Source organism: Papaver somniferum, chromosome 1, assembly GCF_003573695.1.
Source record: "Papaver somniferum cultivar HN1 chromosome 1, ASM357369v1, whole genome shotgun sequence".
NCBI lineage: Eukaryota > Viridiplantae > Streptophyta > Magnoliopsida > Ranunculales > Papaveraceae > Papaver > Papaver somniferum.
The window spans coordinates 119,945,892-119,967,338 of NC_039358.1; positions in this window are offsets into that span (position 1 = coordinate 119,945,892).

Sequence of the window (21,447 nt, forward strand, 5' to 3'; positions counted from 1 at the left end):
AAATTTTTCAGATAAAAACAGTGCCCATTCTTCATCTGAATTTAAAATTCTCCACATGAGCTTCATTAACAATGATTGGTTGACAACTTTTAGTCTTTTAATACCTAGACCGCCTTCCTCATAAGGGGTACAAACTTTTTTCCATGAAAGAGTTTTGAATTTTCTTATGTCTCCATCTCCAGTCCACAAGAAATTTCTTATAAGTTTTTCACATATTTTAATTACAGAAGAAGGCCATCTATAAACTAACAAGTTATAGATAGATAAGCTACTAAGAACAGATTTAACTAGCATCAATCTATCATGAAAAGATAGTAAGTTACTTTTCCATGCTGCCAATTTGCTTTGAAGAACTTCAACAATATGCCAAACTATTGCAGATGTAACTTTTCCTGGAGAAAGATATACCCCCAAATATTTGTCAGGGAATTTGGCTTCTTCCATGTGTAACATGTTACTAATAAGTTGTCTTCTTATGTGTGAAGTACCATCCACAAATAGCTTACTTTTGTGTTTGTTAATGATCTAACCAGAAACAGATTGATATTCATCTAGTAGTTTAAACAAATTCTTAAGAATCTTCTTACCTCCATTAAAGAATATGAATACATCATCTGCAAAAAACAGATGAGTAGGATGTATTCCATTCTTCATAACCATTGGTTGCATCCCACCTCTTTCTACCAAAGCAGAGATGTTTCTGCTTAAAACATCTTCCATCAGAACAAAGATTGGAGAGAGTGATCACCCTGTCTCAAGCCTCTCCCCACAGAAAAAAAATCCACATGGGCCTCCATTAACTAACACAAAAATCCTTGCTGATTTAAATAGAATGATTAACCACTCACACCATGCTTCAGAAAAACCATATTTCAAAAGAACTTTAGTAAGAAAATCCCAACTTACTGAGTCATAGGCCCGAGAAATATCAAGCTTAATTTCTACATTACCACCCCTTCTTTTGAATTTCATCTCAGAAGCAAGCAAAACTTGCTCGTGTATGTTTCTTCCCTTTATATAAGCTTCTTGCTAAGGAGATATTAACTTTTCCATAAGCCCAGTGGTGATTATCTTAGTAAAGATCTTGAAAACCACATTAGTTAATCCAATTTTCCTAAATAGATTAACAGTTTTAGCTCCTTGAGTCTTAGGCAACAAGAATAAAAAACTTGAGTTCATCCCTTTTGGTATAAATCTTCTCCTCCAACATAATTTGATAGCTGCTACCAAGTCATTTTTGATAATGTTCCAACAACTTCTAAAAAAGATACCAGAAAAACCATCAGGACCAGGAGCACTCTCTGGATCCATGTCAAAAATGACAGCTTTAATCTCCTCCTCTTCTGGAAGTATATCTAATTTTTGCTGATCTTCTTCAGTAATGAGTTTTGGTATAACATCTAGCAAATTTTCTGCTCCACTCACAGGCTGAAATTCAAACTTCTTTTGAAAGTGATCAACCAAAGCTTCAGCTATTTTGTCTTGATCTGCAACTACATTACCCTCAGTGTCTTCAAGCTCACTAATCATGTTTTTAGCATTTCTTATTTTCATTTTAGTATGAAATAAATTGGTATTAGCTGACCTTCTTTTATCCACTTGACTCTGGCTTTTTGCCTCATCAGAGTATTGGCTTGAGTTTCTCTACTAGCATGTTCATTTTGATCTTGAACTAAATTAGCAAGAGCATCCTCATCAAATGGATTAGCATCTGAAATTTGAGTCGCCAAATTTACTTTATCTGCAGCTTCCTTAATTTTTACTTGAACATCACCAAAGACTTCCCAGTTCCATGTGTTGAAAACCTTTTTTAACTCCTTCAACTTGTGTAGAAACTGAAAAGCAGGATCCCCCACTACATTTTGAGACCAACAATTTGATACAACTTGCATAAATTCTGGATGACTGAGCCATATTTTTTGGAATTTCCTTGGAGTGTTTTTTGGTTTTGGAATATTAACACATCCTCCTAACGAAGGTGCATGATCAGAGACTATTCTCATGCCAACCTTATAACCTTAATCACTATACATCTGCAACCATTTTTGATTAAAAACAACCTTGTCTAAATTGCATAAAATTCTCCTGCTTCCATATTGACAATTAGACCATGAGTATTGTGATCCAGTTTTGGGAGCTTGCAATAAATCACACTGATTTAGGCAATCATTAAATTCTAACATTGAATTTCTGTTAGGTACTCTACCACCCACCTTCTCATCTTGAGTGAGTACTACATTAAAATCACCTAAAATAATCCATGGTTTATTAAGATCACTTATAATCTTCATTTCTGACCACAAAAACCTTCTCTGAATAACTTTGACATGTACATGAACACCAGACACCAACACATCACCAATACTTACAATTAACATCTGCCTAGAAACTGAAATAACTTGAGGCCGTTGTATACCTTTGTTCCAAAATAACCAAATATTTCCTTTCATACCAGGACTAGAATTATATATGACCATTTTTTTCATACCAGGAAGATCCAATTTACTACAGAAAGAAGAACTACAAACAACCTTAAGCTCAGCAACCCAAACTAAAGAAGAACTAAATTGGTTGATTAAATACCAAAGTTTATCCTGGGCCCTTACTCTTCTTAGGCCCCTGATATTCCAAAAAATTATCTTCATTGTTTAAGATGGGGATCCTTAGTTCCCCCTTTACCAGGCTGTTTTCTAAAATTATACTTATTATTTTGTGGAATCTGACCACGTACCTTTGAAGGAGCATTAGGACTTTTATGAGCTTTAACTGAAGCAGAAGTACTAGTCGAAGTAGATGTAACCATTTCCTTCTCAACTACTTTAGCCCAAGAAGTAACTTGTATTGGAACCTCTTCAACTGTACCATTTGTACCATTAATAAATTTGAAAGTACTGTTATTCAAGGCATTTGCTTCAACAACTTTCACAATCTTAGGAGTTTCCATAATTACCTCTTCTTGAGGAACATTTTCTAGAGCACTGAATTTGCTTCCTTGTGAAATAATTTCCACATTTGAAGAATTGGTTTGAACAACATCCTTAATTGAATCTACTACTGAATCTTTAGGTATGACAGGGTTACAAATATCAAAAGGTACTTGTGGCTCCCTTCTTTGATCATTTTTAGGAACACTTTCCACAGGTTTTTCTTGTTCTGTGTTTTTCTTAAATTTGCATTCAGAGTTCAAATGTCCCACAATCTTACATGAGGAGCAAAATTTTGGACAATCTGGAATCAGCACATCCTGAAAGAAGCCTCCATATTTGGTCCCAATCTACACTTTACTAGGGATATGCTGAGAGAAATCAACCTCAACCAAAACATTTGTATAATATCCTACCTCACATCTAGCTGTAGCATTATCAATCTTGAGTGGAGTTCCAATTTCCTTACATATTGTAAACAAAATTTTTTCATTCTAGAATTCCAATCCCAAACCAGGAAATCTAACCCATACCATTGCTTTAGAAGTTCTTTGACTTGCTGGCCTGAAGTTGTAAACCCAGTTCCTAACCTGTAAAATCTGATTCAACACTTCCCATCTCTGAGATTTGATATATTTTTTATCATGATCATTATCAAGCTTAATTGCAAAAAAAAAACCTTCCAAGAGGAATGAGTTTACAATCACCCACTAACTTCCATTGAATTCTTAAAATAACTGAAGCATCAACAAATTTAACCTTCTGTAAATCAAGCCTTCCAATAAGATAAAACTTCCAAGGATCTAAACTTTTTTCAAACAAGTCATCTGGTAACTGAATCGAAGGAATTTTCTTAAAATTTTCTCCATTACTAAAACTATCCATTTCAGAACTATGATGATTAATTGAAGTATTTTTCGGACAATCCATGTAAACACTTCAATTAATACTCAGTAATAATTGTAAATCAAACAAATCAGATAAGATTTTCACCTGAGGTAATTGCTTCAAGCCCTGAAAACGAGATCTGGAAAAGAAAAATTTCTCCTGAGTTGATCGCCCGATTCGCAGAGCGTGACTCAGTCCGATTCGTAAGTACTTTCCTGTCTAAAAATGTTGAATCAGATTTTTAGAAAGATGCTTGGGATATCTTAGAAACTGTATTCCAAGGAAATTCTTCTGAGAAATAAGCTAGGCTTCAAAACCTAAATTCTGACTGGGAAAACCTTTGTATGGCTGATGAAGATTCTTTTGATGAGTTTAATCACAAAGTGTCTGAAATTCTTAATGCATCTTTTGCATTGGGTAAGACTATTCCTGAAAAGGACGTTGTGATGAAAATTCTCAGATCGTTTCCAACTAGATACGATTCTAAGAAACATGCCATCGTTGTAGGAAATAACCTTGATACTCTTTCCAGAAATACTTTTGTCGGGAAGTTAAAGATCTTTGATCATGAGCATACATCCAAATTTGGGAAGGATACTGCTTTCAAAGCATAAAATAACACTAAATTGCTTGACAAAAGTAAAGGTGTTGGCAACTCTGTAGTTGAACATATTGAAACTGATTCATCAGATGAAGATCTTGACAACTCAAATTCACTGATCACAAGACAGTTTAGAGATCTTCTTTCGAAGAGAAGTAAACGGTCCATCAGAGATAAACCCAGGTCATCAGTCAAACCACATGATCATGCCCCTCCGAAAAACATGGATATTGTCGATACTAATGATGAGGATATGCCCCAGTGCTTCAAGTGTAAAGGTTTTGGTCATTTTGCTAATGAGTGTCCAAATCGTAGAAAATACACTAGGAACAAAGGTCTTGCTGCAACTCTTGATGAAATGTCTGATCACTATGATTCAAACGATGATGAAAATTCAAGTGTTGCACTCCTTGGTGAAAATATTGATCTTGGAAATTGTAGCAATACGTACATCAATCTTGATATTCTTACTAGATAAACTTCGTCAACCCCTATGGAGGATAAAATGGATGTTTCCCTGTTTACTGAAAATTTCATTTCATATGTTTCAGGTACCTCTTTTTGTTTAGCAGCGTGCTCAGCTGTGGTGTCTAAACCGTCCTCCACATTGACATTTTCTTATTGTACTTTTAAGTGTCATGAACTCTCTAAGTGTTACTAGTACAAGCATAAAATAAGATATGTAAACAAACTTCAACGGAGAGCAAATCGATTAGCAAACAAGCTCAAACTTGTTCAGAAGTCTAATTCATCTGAGGTATGTAAACTCAATATTTCTCCGAAAAAGTTAATTTTTAAATAAAAATTTAGACCCCTACGTAAAAGAACAAGGTCTAAACTTTATGTGAAAAAGAGTATTAAGAATTTCGTACAAGAAGTGTATGGTTGACAAATTATTGCTCACCCCAACACAGTTTAATCGTGTTGATGGTGCATCTTCTCTCACGCGCCTGATTTCAAAAGAGACAAGTGATGAGTACAGATCAGCCTTTAGGAAAAGAAAAAAAAATTGTTTCATTTTTTTTCTTTTTGTTTCTCCGGAATTGTTTTGATCTTTTCATATCATAAAGTAGTATTGAAAATATTTTTCCCTTTTCATTAAAAGAGGGTTAATATCGACAATTCTACCTTCTCTAGGGTTATGAATTGGTCGTACGAGAATCCTACTCTGCATATAGGTTTCGTAACCCTACATTCAATTGTGTATTTCGCTCACAATTCCATATTTGTATGGAGACTCCAAGCATTATATCTTCTGATGGAAAAGATGTTAATATGATTGTTAAGCCATCAATCATGAAGGAAAAAGATAAATCTCATTCCTTTACAACTTTAAAGAGAAAAAGGAAGAGTATGAAGAAACCAAGGGCTATCCCCTCTAATCTTCAGAAGTTTTCTGGTGTTCTTGAAGAGTTGAAGGAAACAAGGAAGGAGATTCAGCAAATAAAGGTTACTGTTTTAAGAACTCTTGAAATTCAGAAGGCCCTTGCTCGGCATCAGTCGAGAAGGTTTGTTGGAAATGATTCCTTTCTTCATGAACCTTATGTTCTAATGGTTGTTGACGACAAGGAGTTCGGGGACGATAAAGAATTTTTCAGAGGTCTTCATGTCTAGGAAACTTCTTATGAGAATTTATTCTTGTGTTTTAAGAAGGATAACTAGGGTTTGGAATAGCATATATTGTGATTACACATAGCTATTGCCAACGATTTTCATCTTGCAATGATTTTAGATATATTTATTTAAATTCTAAATTATTTGGAAGATGATTTTGCAGTATTAATCTTTATTGGTTTTATATATTGCAAATAATGTTATGGGATATGTGTGTTTACGTCAGTGAACTATGATTGTCCCACATATGTCAAAAGTTAAGTCTATTGTGTCATTATGCAAATATTGATTGAAAATAGATTGAACTTTTGAATTATATGTCAAATATTAAGTCTATGGTATCATTATGCAAATATTGATGAAAAATATAATGAATCTTTGAATATTCCGCAGTATTGATCTTTCCCTGATCCACTTCTATGTGAAAGTACTGTATGGCTCCATAAGTCTTCTTATGTTGAGCATTTCCGATTAAATTAATCATTAAGGTTCATTTATGGTTAATTTAATTGAGTTTTTAAGTTACCAATTCATGTTTCATGAGATTTGTTAATGTCCAAAGAAATCATTCTTTTCTTGTAAAAGTAAGGTCGCTCTTGTTGTTCTTTCGGGAATGACATCTTATGGGGGAGAGTTCTTAATTGATCTTGTGCTTAATTGCCAAATCTTTGTGGGGAATGCGGTTGTGGAATATTGTAAGAGTTATCTTGTATCTTTATAAACTCCTTGATGAATACACTAAGTTTCGACTATGTGAAATCATCGAAACAAAGTAGATATGTTCTCTTTTGGTCATGAATTATCTCTTTGAGAATTTCATTATGATCCCGCTAGTTTTCGTACCTTTGCCAATTTATATTGACAAAAAAGGGGATAATTATTTTGTAGTTCACACTACATATACATATGGTTTACGGATCATTATGTAAGGGGGAGTGGTTTTCATTATGAGATGAAGTATGACTAAGGGGGAGTGATACATATCACCGTAGTATTATTTCAAAGAATCAAGGAAATCAAGCATTTGGATGAGAAGCTATAAAGTTTATTTATCTTGTAATCCATATGTATTGATGGTTTTGTCACTAAATTGACAAAGGGGGAGATTGTTAGAGCACTACTCGGCCGAACTCGCGAGCGTTGCTATCTCAAGCTTGTTTGTCAAGTTTAGTTGTCAAAACTATAAGTCTTGATTTCTAGTCTACTTATAGCTATGTCTCATATTAGGATAAAATGTGTAGTTGAGCTTTAAACTTCACAGCATTCATCAATTGAAGACGAAGAACTACTAAGGGGAGCTTGTGGAACTTCATCAATAAAAGGTATGTGGAGACTTGAACTCATCTATCATTCAGAAGTCTATTATATTCTATCTCCTATTGATACAAAAGTCGTATAGCTATATAGACTTTACATTATACACATTTGATATTTCGAGCTGAGTTTAACTCGCTTATATCTTTCTCAAAATATTTGTTGGTAAGCTTTTTTCTTCAACCACGTTCATCATTCTTCTTGACGAAAGTCAAAAGATTATCATGTGAATATTATCTAGGTAACATCTTACATGATTTGTGTGAGACAATCACTGATGTAGGCTCGGAATGTTTCGTATTCATTATTTGATCATATGAAAATTGCTTATAAGCTAATAGTTTGTGTGAAACAACTATTGTCGTCTTCTAAGAATATTTCAATGATTGAAATGGTAGTTAAGATCCAAAAACCCATGTCTGGATACATTAGGGTTTGTGTACTTAGTGTAAGAACTGTTTTGACAGAATTTAGGACCGGAAGTTTGCATACCTGTTCGCAAACTTATTCAACTGTTTAAGTCAGGGTACTTAAGTTTGCATACCCGTTCGCAAACTGATTTAACTGTTGAATTCCGGGAACCAAGATTTCGTACCCATTTGCAAACGATTTCAACTGAATTAGGTCCGGAGCTAAAGTTTGCATACCCGTTTGCAAACTGTCGGCTTGTGACCATTGTCCGGAACTTAAGTTCACGTACCATTTTCAAACTTAAGTGGTTCGAGTTCTTAAATTGGTTAAGTATGATTTCATACTCATGAACAAATACATTTATAAATTAAGGAATGCAATCTTTGCAAACCGTGGCTAAAATGTTCATGAACTGATTCTTTTGAATCAATCCGGTTTTGCTTCAATTGTGTCTTGTATAGTTCTATGAGAATATAAACAATTGAAAAACTATATGAGTAATACAATTAGATTCATTTTATTTTCAATTGATCTAGAAGTGTTAAGATGAACAAGGTTAAGAGAAAAGTGTTCATATGGCTAACTTCGATTAACTGTTATTGAGTCAACTCAATATACACGTTTAGGTACGGTTACCAATATCTAAATGAAGGTATATTTCATTTGTGTGTAACAAGCTAAAGACCATTTAACGGTGGATAGATATTAGCTTGAATCTTAAATCAGGTTTCATCTAACAGTGAACATTGAATGCTTTGTTACCAAGGTAACATTGATTGCAAACCCTGATTTGAAGACTATATAAGGGAGAACTCTAGCAACTGGGAAACATAATACCCACACCTATTGTGTGATACTAGTTGCGACTAGAGTCGATTCTCCTTTAACCTAGGTTTTTCCTAAAACCATTATAGGTTAAGGACTTAAAGACTTCATTGGGATTATGAATCCAGAACCAACTATTTTCTCTATAGTTGTGTGTTCTGATCTTACTTTGTTCTATCGTATTCAGTACTATCTTCTCTAAGATTTGCTCGAGATTTATCTCCGATAGGTAAGATATAAAAAGTAATCACAAATCTCTCGTCTCATTCTTTGTGATTTCACAATAACTTGTTCTACTACCATAAAGTTAAGTTATTGTGACATGATTGATATTTTTAGGCTGTTCTTCGGGAATATAAGACGGGATTATCAATTGGTTGTTGTTCACCTTCACTTATCAAAAGACGGAATAAAAAATTCGTAGGTATTTCTGTGGGAGACAGATTTATCTATTCTATAGACTTTTCTGTGTGAGACAACTTTGTTTATCAAGTCTTCGACTTTGGGTCGTAGCAACTCTTAGTTGTGGGTGAGATCAGCTAAGGGAAATAAGTGCATAGAGTCCTTCTGGGATTCAGAGGCGTAAGGAATGCTACTATACCTTAATTAGTGTGAGATTGGTTAGGGCTCAACTACATTCCAGTCTGAAGTTAACTTGTAGTAGGATAGAGTCTGTAGCGGCTTAATACAGTGTGGTGTTTAAATCTGGACTAGGTCCCGGGGGTTTTCTGCATTTGCGGTTTGCTCGTTAACAAAAATTCTGGTGTCTATGTTATTTCTTTTCCGCATTATATTTTCTAGATAATTGAAATATCACAGGTTGTGGGTAGTTCAATCAATTGGTAAATCCAAACTTTTGTTGTTGGTTGAAATTGATTGAGCTTGTATATTGGTCTTTGGTACCATCCAAGTTATTTTTCATATTGATCCGGCTCACAAATTCCTATATGTTCAATTGCAGATTGATTTTAGAAATTGTGATATAACTCTTGGATATAGTTTTCGTGATTGAGTCTGACTGTCCAGTTGATTCTCTTGGAATTATATTGGAGTTAGTTCATACAGATTGCCTAAATGAAATATTAGGTGTGGTTGTTAGACCCCCTCTTTTTCAATTAGTTTAATTGATAAATATACGAGCTGCGGTACAGAGAGTATTAGTGAGAGAGATAATACTGTGAAATGAAAATAAGGGTTTGAAGATGAGATAGAATAGAAGAATCAAAGACGAATCGTTTGGTTCTTGTAGATATCGACATAAGCGAATGTGCACGAGGAGGTCATGGCAGAGTTGCCTCCATTGAAGATAAGGTTTTCTCTTTGTTGTTTTTGATTTCTACTTTGTAAATAAGGAGTCCCGAAAAACGACTGATGGTGAGAAAATGTACTCAAGGTTTTTGCCAGTTTTTAAGAAGCACCGTTGATTTTGATTACGAGAATAAATAGTTATTTATTTATCTATTGAAGGTTAAAAATAGAATAAGAACAAACCAACAAGAAAAAAAGAAAGAAAAAACTGCACGAAGAAGAAGTCTCATCTAAAAGATGAGCAATACGGGAAGTAGGGAAGGACCATGTTACAGACACATGGTTGGAACTAGATGTTAGAGCACTGCTCAGTCGAACTCGCAAGAATTGTTATCTCAAGCTTATTATTTGATAGTCCTCGAGCAAATCAAAACTACAAAATAAAATCCTAACTCACTGTCGCAGGCATCGTCGATTGCATTTAGCGTATGCAATAAGCCTTTAAACCCCTAGGTGGCCCTAGTGGCCGAGTTATAGTCTCGGGAGGGCTTACAAGAGATATACCCACAAAACCTGTACTCCAGACCTTAGCTATCTACGCAGAACCTTGGAAGGCACTAAAGAATCTCCTTGGTTGGCATACTTATTGACTACAGGAAGAAGTACCCTGATGCGAAATTCCAATTGATGTACACGAGTTTGCACTCAAGCATACTAAAATTCATATAAAGTGACAGAGCTCTACTCAGATAGTTGCACTATGGACATCATATTCGGAGTCAAAACTAATCACATGGATAGATCAAGAAGATGGATATAGAAAAACATATGGTTTTGATGTTTACTAAGTGAACGGCGTTTCCCATATCTGTCTGAAGGCCTCCGCCAAAATGAACCTATCCTAATGGATTGAGATACTAGTCTGACTACTATCAACACACTGGCATATACAAGGGTACCAGTGGTGATAACCTAACTCTAGGTCAACACAACTGGCATATACAAGGGTACCAGTGGTCGACTTTATTGAATTTATTCCTTTTGGTCAAATGGTCTGGTCTCAATTTCTTTCTTTTTTTTTTTTGGTAACTACCATTTTTTTCATCTCTTTTTTTTTTTTTTCAATTTTTTTTTCTTTTCTTTTTTTCAACTTTTTTTTTTTTTTTTTTTTTTTTTTGGTATCTCAATCACTCTAATTCACCCTAGCATTGGTAACAACTTGAATCGTGGGCCCCACCTATAACTTAGAGAAACATAGTTTAAAAACAAAATAAAATAAAAATAGAAGTGAAAAGAACTCAACGAGATATGGTGAAACTATCATGTTATTTCTAACACCTGAGCTCTGTGCTTTTATGAATAGACTCTTCTAGATGTTGCCATCTAATCAGATTGGTTCCTCAACTCCTACAATCAAAATGCTTCCATCCACTTAGATTAGTTAGTGCAATCCTAAATAGGCATAAATTTCTAAGATCTGGAGTTTATTTATTGCAACTAAAAAGTTTCTCCCATACCCCCAAACTTAAATCTAACATTGTCCTCAATGTTCTAAACATAAAATTAAAAACATGAACAAGGAGAAACTATTACCATTTGAAGCAAAAGAGTTAAGGAAAGATATTACCTGGTTGCATGAGTTTGGGTTACCTCCCAAGAAGTGCTAAGTTTAAAGTCTTCAGCCAGACATAGAAAAGGTTTAGTCAACTCGAACCGTATAACAGTAGCCGGAATAACTGTGGGTCTTTAAAACCAAAAAGAGCTGACAAAAGGAAACTGCAGTAAACCAAGAAAATGTACAATACTGGCATGCCCTTACCTAGTTTCTGGATAACTATCGCTAATTGCGGTTCAGGTTCAGGTTCTATGAAGGGGTCTAAATAGACTATTTTCCTCGGATGCATTTCCTCATAGGTAGGATCCAAATTATTAGGTCCTAGAGTCTGGAAAAACTCAGATAAGAACCTGGAATCACAAAATAACCTAAATAATTTTGGATCCTCTAAGTCAATTAGGTATGACTTACATAGTTGACCACAGTCAGAGTAGTGGTCATTCTGAAGCAAATGTGTCGATTCTAATTTCCTAAAGTACTTAGGCTTAGTCTCAGAACTTAATAAGTGACACATTTGAAATCTATACGTTCCCACAATTGGAAGAAAACTATTTGGTGGGAAAACAAAGTCAATCTGGGTATCATAGCCTGGGCAAACCACATCAACCAGAGGATGGGTTTCTAACGACTGAACTTTTTTCATGACATCATTAGGTTCGGGAAACCTAGTATGAAGATAATCTTGTAAGATGGTTGAGGCATGGATATCAAGTCCTATGTGAGGGGACTTTCTGAGAGTTAAAGGTAAAGCACTAGGAAAGTGATAATCACCCCCAAACTTAGAGTTTTCAGTGTCTCTAGTTAGACTAGCCACAATCTCCCTAATTTCTAGGTCATCAGATTCCTGAAAATGGGCAATTGATTCTTCTAAGTTGTAATCTTGCGGTGTATCCTCATTAATCTCTACGAGTTCATCTAAGACTATTGTTTCTAAATCGTACGACTCTGAAACAGTATTCTCAGGGTAAAACCGTTCCTCGAAACCATCATCGATTAGAGTTTCTAAATCGTTCGACTCGAAAACAGTAGTCTCAAGATAAACCGGTTCCTCTAAACCTTTACCGGATTCGTAAACAGGACATACTACATCGTCTAAAACGGTGGTATTCCTAATCAAATCCTCGTCCTCTTGAATAGGTGAATAATCATAAAAATTATTTGGATTTGAAGTAAAAATAATATAATCATTATAAATCTCAATTGGATTACTAGCTTCCTGATCACTATTCCTACATATTTCATGTTCTTCATCAATACTATCTTCATCATAATCATCATTATAACACGAAAAAGATCGAACCTCATCAAAACAAGTAGTGCTACCAATTCTAACCTTGTTATCTTGATTATGTAAATAACTATTTTCATTCTCAAGGGTATTATTAGATACACTATATTGGCAATTCAAGTAATTTCGAGCAATTCTTTCGTTCGTCTCAGCTATCTGCTTGAGGTGGTATTCTAAAGAAGGTTCACTCATTATTGTAGTTCTTTCTTCTATAATTATACTATTCATATCAGCTAACTTACGCGTCGACTCAGCTAACTTACGTGTTGACTCTAGTAAAGAGGAATTATCAGAAGGATCATAAAAAGGACTACTTTTCAATAGTTTGATTGTATCCTCTAGAGACGAAGAACTAGTACTATAATCTTCTTGCTCGTAAGACTGATGCACGTGCGGATAGTAATTGGGCTCACCATGGTATGAACCATAACCTTGAAAAGGTTGGCGTCCCCAGCCACTATTCTCACTATGGTCATAATACTGATGATGTCCATATTCAAATTCAGGTCGATATTCATTGTATTGGCTTCTATCATACCAGTTCGACATTCTTAATTGCAGGGGAATTCTACGCAATCACAAACAAGGCCGACTCGACTCCACCAAAGCAAACCTAAATATTTCTAGCAAACAAAAAGCATGATGGCTCCACTTAGATTGTTTCTAGACCAGCTTCTATTCCTTCGAAAAGGAATTCGTTACAATTTGAGCACACCCCTCTGGAATCAATCCGAGCTAATGTAAGTTGAATCGAGGCGAGGGAAGCTCAGTGGAGCTTTGATACCCAAGGCCTCACCGCTATCACAAGGCGGCGCAGTCACGCATTCAACTCACAGAAACCATCATGAACTTTGGAGTGTGCTTAAAGAGTAACCAATATTTTTCGAACGAGTTTCCTATTTAAGCTCGTTACCCTATCGGTCTCGTTCTATTCCAAATTTTAAGCTTGGGTTCGCGTTAGGTTTCGTTTTCCTAAGGCGGGCAAGAAGGGAACGGTGATGAAATCCGAACCCTTATCTTGTTTAGGCCAGGCCTTGCCCTTTACTAGGAAAATAAAGACAGTCCAGTTCGTCCTCAAACAATTATCACCTTAAGGCAGACAGTAACCCGCTTGCAGGAGATTCGCGGGTGTTTCGATTGGACTTACCTCCCGTACCAGACGGGCGATGAACCGTTGTCGTCGACTCGGGCCACGACTCCTATGCCGTGTGCGAACCCGAGGGGCCGAGACGATATAGTAATCGTCGTCCTTCCCTGCAAACAGTTTGTATTTATTTTTTTTTTAATTTATAACCCTTCCGTAGGGTTTTAAAAATAATGTTCAAAGTCCAGAATAAAGTCCAAATAAAAAAAAAAGTCCAAACAAATTACAAAAATTATGAAAAATAAAGCCTATTTACAAATTCTAAAATAAATAAATAAAATCTATATACAAAAAAATAATAATAAATAAAAATTAAATCCTAAAAAAAAAAATATTATGTCTACTATTTTTTTTTTCTTCTCTTTTAGCTTTTAGCTTTTAGATTTTTGTTCCCAAGTCCTTAGTATTCCACTTCGAACCTGTAAATCAAAGACACAAAAAGAAACGTAAAAAGGAACAAATAATAATAAATAAAAAATATATTAAACCTAAAAACAAATCTATATACAAGTCCGCGTCGGCGGCGCCATTTTGTTGTGGTATTTTTCGTGCGGTAAATAAGAGTTCGTTACTCGGACTTGAAAAGATTTTTAAAACAAAAATATATACACAATTTGTCACAGGATCAAGAGATACTAGGACTCAGGATTCCACCAATTCTTATACTCATGCGAATCAACTATTAATTCTAGACAATTATAGCTTATACTGATAACAAATATCGACTCTTTTCTTTGCCAAAAATAGATTTTGTAAAGTATTAGATGTAAATCATAAGCATGATGCATCAAGAGTTCCTAGACTAAGCATACATCATCAGATAAAATCACAAATAATCAAGAAAAATCATAAAACAACTCATAATAGTGCAAATAGTCAAAAAAGAATTAAATAGAATTACTCATGCATAAAGAATGGTTTCCTCCATCATCCCAGTAATGGGGTTTAGCTACTCATAATAATCATGTTCTAAAAGTAAATATTTGATGATCAAAATATGATTAAAAGAGTGAAAAATATAATACAGTGAAACTACGACCCTCTTTAAGAGTCCAGAGAAGAACGATGAAACACCACTGCTGTAAATAACGATACCTCACTGCTGCTGTTGACGCTGTTGTTTTAAGACCCTCATTGGTCGGTCGTTGTCACTGTTGATAAACGAATGTCTTCTGGTGTCTGTTGTTCGTGTTCTTCGTGCTCTTTAATGGCAGCAGCAGCAGCAGAACTCCTCCTTCCTGCAGCTCCCGTTCTTCGCTCCTCTAGCCTCTCTCTGGTCTCTGCTCGAACCCAAAACTCTTGATCCCCTTTTCTTTGACCTATCCCGAGTCTATTTATATGTAACCTCACGGTTAAATCTCAAGGAAATATCTCTTTCTTTCTCTGCAGGTCACGGTCTTTATCTGGTATTTCTTTTCCTGTCAAACTCTCTTCTACGCGGCTGTTGGTTGTAAAACTCCCTAAGATAGAGCAGCAATCCAGTACAAGATATTCTGGCCACGTAACTTCTATAGATAAAATCAAACAGAACCCGTAATGACTCGCGGCTCTGTTTTGCTCCATACGATCAATTCTGGTCCTTCAATTCACCCCTGTTAGCTTCCTATAAGTCCACAGAATAAGCCCAAACATTTCCAGCCCTTTAATCTCCTTAAAACTACCCAAACAATTATATCGAAAATCTTCCAGGCGTGAGAATTAGTTTCCCGCCAAATTTTACGTTTCAAATGTTGAAGATGGGTTACCCCCTAACCAGTCCTGGTGTCCCTTTAGCAGCTGCCTGGAAATGGGTCACCCCTTAGTAATTAGGTTACCCCTTATCCAAAATCAAGGGTTCGTATAGCAAGTGTCCTCTGGGGCATTTTCCGCACTTTTTTCGGGGTTCCTCCGGGGTATTTCTGGGGTACTTACGGTACACTTCTGGGGCGCTTCCGACACTCTATCAACGGAGGTCCAAACGCCGCATTTTCAGCCAATTTCGCCGCAAATCCTTATTATTCTAAAAACACCTACAAATAAATAAAATAACAAAATAAGTATAGAATCGAGCACTAACACTATATACAATTGAGATATATTAGACACATAAATGCGTCTATCAGACACATGGTTGGAACTAGATGTTAGAGCACTGGTCAGTCGAACTCGCAAGAATTGTTATCTCAAGCTTTTTTGTCAAGTTTAGTTGATCAAAACTATATACCTGATTTCTAGTCTACTTATAGCTATGTCTCGGATTAGTATAGAATGTGTAGTTGAGCTTTAGACTTCACGACGTTCGCAAATTGAAGAGGAAGATCTACTGAGGAGCTTGGAGGAACTTCATCAACAAAAGGTATGTGGAGACTAAAACTTATCTATCACTCAAAAGTCTATTGTATTCTATCTTCTAATGAGACTAAGTCGTATAACTATATAGACTTTTACATTATACACATTTGATATTTCGAGCCGAGTTTATCTCGGGTATCTATTTCTCGAAATACGTGTTGGAAGCTTTATGGTTTACCTATGTTCATCATTTTCTTAACGAGTTTAGTTGGAAATAATTTATTTGTTGGAAACTAAATATTAAGTCAAAAGGTGATCATTTGAAAATTATCTTGAATATCTTATATGATTTGTGTGAGACATTCATTTGATGTTAACTCGGGAAGTTTCGTATTAATCATTCGATCACTTGAAAATTACTTGAAGCTAATTGGTATGTGTGAGATTACCATTGTTGTCTTCTAAGGATGTTTCAACGATTGAAATGAGAGTTTAGAACGATTACCCATGTCTGGATACAACACGGTATGCATACCCTGTATGCGAACTATATTGTGATGATTCAGGTCTGGAACTCTTGTTTGCGTACCTAGTATGCGAACATGTTTACCTGAGTTGGATTCAGAACGGTTGTTCGCGAACCGGGTTTGCGAAATAATTGACTAGGCCAAGGTCCGGAGCTGTTGTTCGCAACCCAGTTTGCGAACATAGTGGTTAAGTAGTGCAACATAATGGAAATGTGAATCTGTGGAAATTCCCAAGTAGGGGATTTGTTAAGATAATTTTTGATGGATCTTTTGTAAAAGAAACAAAGAAAATAGGAGTAGAGTTGATTATGCTCGATGATGCAAGGTTATGCAGAGGGGCAATATTGCATTTTAGGGCTAGCAAAAGACAAGGAAGAAGCTGAAGCAAAAGCAGCATTTGAGGCAATCAACTGGGTTGAAGAAAAAGGAGTATGAAAGCTGGAACCGGAAGGAGATTCTCTTTAATGTTGTTAATGCTATCAAAAGCAGTACTGAATCTATTAGCTGGACAAACAATAGTTTAATAAATTCTTGTAAGCTTTTACTTAAGGATTTTGAGGAGTGGAAGTGCTGACACATTCATAGGGAAGAGAATAATGTAACCTATTCTCTCGCTAACAAAGGAAGACAGAGTATGTATTCAATATTATGCGATGATTGTCTTTCTTTTTAGTTAAGCAATCTCGTTAGAGAGAACATGATTGCTGCCAATTTTTAATTTTAATATTAATTTTTCTTTCCTATTAAAAAATATTCTTATTAACCTTTAACCATCAGTCCCGATTCATTTCATTAAGAAAACTTAAAATCAATTCCTCTCCTCTAAGTTAACGACTCTCTCTTCTTCTTCTTTTTTTTCTTTCAAAATCAATTGATCATAGTAATTGTTGATTCTAAAACTTTAATCGACGATTAGCTTCTTCTATAAATATGGCTCATGTGAAAGAATATCAACGAGATGTAGTGAACCTTAAAATCATAAATAAACTCAAAGGAAAGCACTATTCGAGAAGGAAGGAGAATCAAATCGTGAATAAGTAGAAGAAGTTATGACCCCAATTACAAAGTAAGTCAACTAAAATCCATTACTCTTTTTTTTTAGCGTTTTGTGTGGTGTCTTGATTGTAAATTTAGATTTATATCCGAAAAATTGCAGTCACTGAAAGAGAGTCGTCATCATCGAAATCTTAATACCATGACGACTTTTCATATGCATGTTGAAACTATGAAAAATCGTCATGGCATATGATTTAGAAGATGACGACTCTTATATAATGTATTTATTTCTTAAGATGGTGACGACCTAGTTTAGTGACGTTAGCGTGTTATAGAAGAAGATGACGACTTATTATTGTAACATGATGACACTTTTTAAACCATAACAACTCTATCAAAAAGAAACACCCTCTATGTACCAAAATTTCCAAGAGTCCTCATTCTGTAAATACGAAGTCGTCACGGTATAGCTGAATGTCGTTATGGTGGACAATTTATACCATGACGACCCTTTATCTGAGACCATGAATTTTGGTTTTGATTTTTTGCTTTTATGTATATTATATTATACCAAGCATAAAAATATCAAGGCAGGTAAACAGTATTTGCCCATTATTCATTTAAAACCTCCCGCAACGAGAAATTCTTGAGGGGTTTGGTCCATTTTTTGGAAAACAGCCGAAGGAGGTACCTTTTTCTATCTTCCTTCAAAACCTCCCCGCAACGAGAAATTCTTGGGGGTTGGTCCATTTCGTGGAAAATGAAGGAAAGAGATACCTTTTTCTATATGTGAACCCACAAACAAAGGTAATGACCTGTCGGGTTCCTCTTCTTCTTACTCATTTGTTCCATCTGCAAATTCAAGCGATGAAGAAGAAGGTACGGAAGAAGAAAAACTTCCGGTAAAATGTAATGGCAAGGTTCTTAAACTGGTGAAGAAAAATATAGTGATGGAGATGATGAAAGTAATTGTTTTGGTGGTGGTGATGATGATGACAATGACGATGGTAATGGTGGAGGTAGTGATGAGGATGATGTAGAAAAAGTCGCAACAAAAGAGGACAAGAGCAAGAAAAAAAGTCCCAAATCAACCTAGCGCGAGGCACACTCCCCCCAATCACTTGCAGATAGAACGTCTTTGTAATGGGAAAGCTAGAGGAGAACCTAAAAGATGGTGGAAAATTTCAATTTGGTATCCCAGATCGTGAGCTCGTACCACCTATGAGACTATCATAACAATCTAAAAACTTTGCTTGTTATATTATATTATTAGTTGTTCAATTTGTTTATGATTGGGTTTTTTGAAAATAATATTTTGCGTCTATTTTATAGGATCATAGAATATCGTATGTCTTTTTAGACATCAGTCTTCGTATGTAAAAATTGAATACTGGTCATTAGAATAAGAATATCCAAGAGTTAAAGAACTTGTATAAAACTTTACTTTTTATCCTTCCATATTGAACTATGAGATTGCGTATGACAAGGCCATGATGTCCTGCTTTTGTGAGAGGTTTTATGGTGAAGTCGATACCTTTCAGTTCCCGTTTGGCGAGATATTATTGAATCCTGACGATGCAGAACAGATTTTATGGCACCAAGTCAAACTCTCGTCTTAGTGAGTTATCTCTTATGATGAGCTTAATGCTTAATCAAATTCAAGCACTAAATGGAGATCTACAATCTTCTTCGGAAAGGAATTAAGACAAGATCGAAGACCTTGAATCTAGGTTGACTCTTATTGAAGAAGAACTTGAAGCATACGGAGATTTTGAAGACTACATTCCTGGAACTTCAGTGTAAGACGTTATTTCTTTCATTTACTAGGTAACTCCTTGTAATGATTTATTCTTATTGTTTAAGGAGGATAAGTAGAATTTGAGGTAGCATATTATATGATTACACTAGCTATTTTGAACGATATCATCTTGCATGTTTAAAGTTTATTTATTTAAATGTTATTTTGGAAGATGACTCACAATAGCTAATTTCACGGATTATATATATGCATTGCTTATCTGATAAGATTTGTTCATTGCTATCGAAAAAGTGGGGGTCTAACAACCTCACCCAATATTTCGCTTAGCAATCTGTATGGATTAACTCCAATATACTTTTAAGAGAATCAACTAGACAGTCAGACTCAATCTTAATTAAAAGTATATCAAGGAGTTATATCTCAATTTCTCGATTCAATACTTACTCAAGCAAATAGAAATCTGCGAGTCTAATTGAATACAAGAGAAATTAACTGGAACGGTACCAAAGACCAATGTTCAAGTATCAATCAGTTTCAACCAACAACCAAAGGTTGGATTTACCAATTGATCGATTCAACGCACAACCTGTGATATTTCAATTATATAAAAAAATATAATGCGGAAAAGAAATAACACAGACACCAGAAGTTTTGTGAACGAGGAAACCGCAAATGTAGAAAAACCCCGGGCCTAGTCCAGATTGAACACACACTGTACTAAGCCGCTACAAACACTATCCTACTACAAAATAACTTCGGTCTGGACTGTAGTTGAACCCCAATCAATCTCACACTGATCCAAGGTACAGTTGCACTCCTTACGTCTTTGATCCCATCAGGATACTACGCACTTGATTCCCTTAGCTGATCTCACCTACAACTAAGAGTTGCTACGACCCAAAGTCGAAAACTTTAATAAACAAATTTGTATCACACAGAAAAGTCTACAGGAATAGATAAATCTGTCTCCCACAGAAATACCTACGAGTTATGTTTCGTCTTTTGATAAATCAAGGTGAACAGGAACCAATTGATAACCCAGACTTATATTCCCGAAGAACAACATAGAATTATCAATCACCTCACAATAATCTTAATCGACTAGCGAAACAAGATATTGCGGAATCACAAACGATGAGACGAAGATGTTTGTGACTACTTTTTTATCTTTCCTATCAGAGAAATTAATCTCGATCCAATTTTACAATTGTACTCAATGCGAAAAAAACAGAAAGATCAGATCACGCAATTACAGAGAAAATACTTGAGTCTGTCTTCACAATCCCAATGAAGTCTTCAAGTCCTTAACCTACAGGGCCTCGATAGAAACCTAAGGTTAAAGGAGAATCGTCTCTAGCTTATACAACTAGTATCACACAGGAGGTGTGGGGATTAGGTTTCCCAGTTGCCAGAGTTCTCTTTTATATAGTCTTCAAATCAGGGTTTGCAATCAATGCTACCTTGGTAACAAAGCATTCAATATTCACCGTTAGATGAAAACCTAATTAGATTCAAGCTAATATATTTCAAACGTTAGATCGAATCTTAGCTTGTTATACACAAATGAAATGCATGTTCATTTAGGTTTGTGTAACCGTACCTAAACGTGTACACATAGTTGGTTCAACAGTAGTTAACCAAATGGTTATCCATATGAGCACTTTCATATCAACCATATTCATCTTCACTATAACTAGTTCCAATGACTCAAAAGAACTAGTTAGAGAGTTGTTCAATTTCTTAGATCTTATAGAAGTATACAAGACACAGTCGAAGCAAAATCGGTTTTGATTCACTTGAATCGATTCATGAACATTATAGCCACGGTTTGCAAATTGCATTCCTTAATATATAAATTTTTTAGTTCATGAACAAACCAATTTTAGAAAGTAACACTCTTAAGTATGCGTACGGGTATGCGTACTTAAGTAACCGTATTTGAGTTTATTTTGGTTTTCAAACTCAGCAGAAATTCACGGACGTGAACTTTCCTCCAGTATGCGTACATGCACGTATACTTAG